We start from the raw sequence: 974 nt of genomic DNA on the forward strand, positions 1-974 counted from the left end.
AGAGCTCACTACTTGAAACCGCCAATCATGTATATTGTTAATTAGTACTTGGTGTTGCATATATTAACCCCATAAAATATTATAGCAGATTTCTCTATGGAGTATCCATGTATTTTTTAAAATTCTACGATATACTCTTTGACTTTTTAAGTGTTTGTTTGGTTCACTAGATATGATCGAAATGATGTGGATATCCATATCAAAAGGACGACGATGGTTGAGAGATGTGTAGGGAGGGGCAGATCTGGGAAGCAGAGAAGAGAGAGGGGGTGGCCGGGTGAAGAAAGATTAGGGTTTGATAGTAGTGTAGAAATGGACTTTGAATCTTAGGGGGGTAAGGGAGTCGGAGATTATAGGGGGATGGGGTGGAGATAGAACCCTTGGGTATGACATTCTATCCTAAAATAACCTAACCAAACAACGGAATGGTATCACATCTATTCCGTACCATTCAAAAAACTCCAACCAAACACCCCCTAAGTTTTTTCTATGATACCCCTTTGTGAAGTCAACGTTAAACTAATTGCTTGTTTCTCTATTTCCATATATTTGAGGGAAAAAATCCCCACAAAAGTTTGAAACTACTTGTACTAGATTATTAGTTATAATACATATATATTGGATTGCGAAAAGACTATTTGACTTTTTCCAATTGAAATCGAAATGATGTCACGATCTATCATATGATAATTCGAATTACTATTTTATCTATAAATTCTTCGAAATTTCGTTATAGGATAAAATTATAGAAGTTCATGGAATTTCAAATAATAACAACATTGATGGTCCATTATGTCTTCACATTAACGCCCATAATGAATAAACTAATAATAGAAATACCATAGAAAAAAGTTTAAAAGTTTAATATTTCTCTACCGAACAAAATTTTTTTTTTACATATACAACTACAATATATTTTTTTTTAAAAAAACACAGGGACACTCCGTAGAAAAGCTCCGATATTATTGATGCCT

Source organism: Beta vulgaris, chromosome 6 (assembly GCF_026745355.1).
Source record: "Beta vulgaris subsp. vulgaris cultivar EL10 chromosome 6, EL10.2, whole genome shotgun sequence".
Classification (NCBI taxonomy): domain Eukaryota; kingdom Viridiplantae; phylum Streptophyta; class Magnoliopsida; order Caryophyllales; family Amaranthaceae; genus Beta; species Beta vulgaris.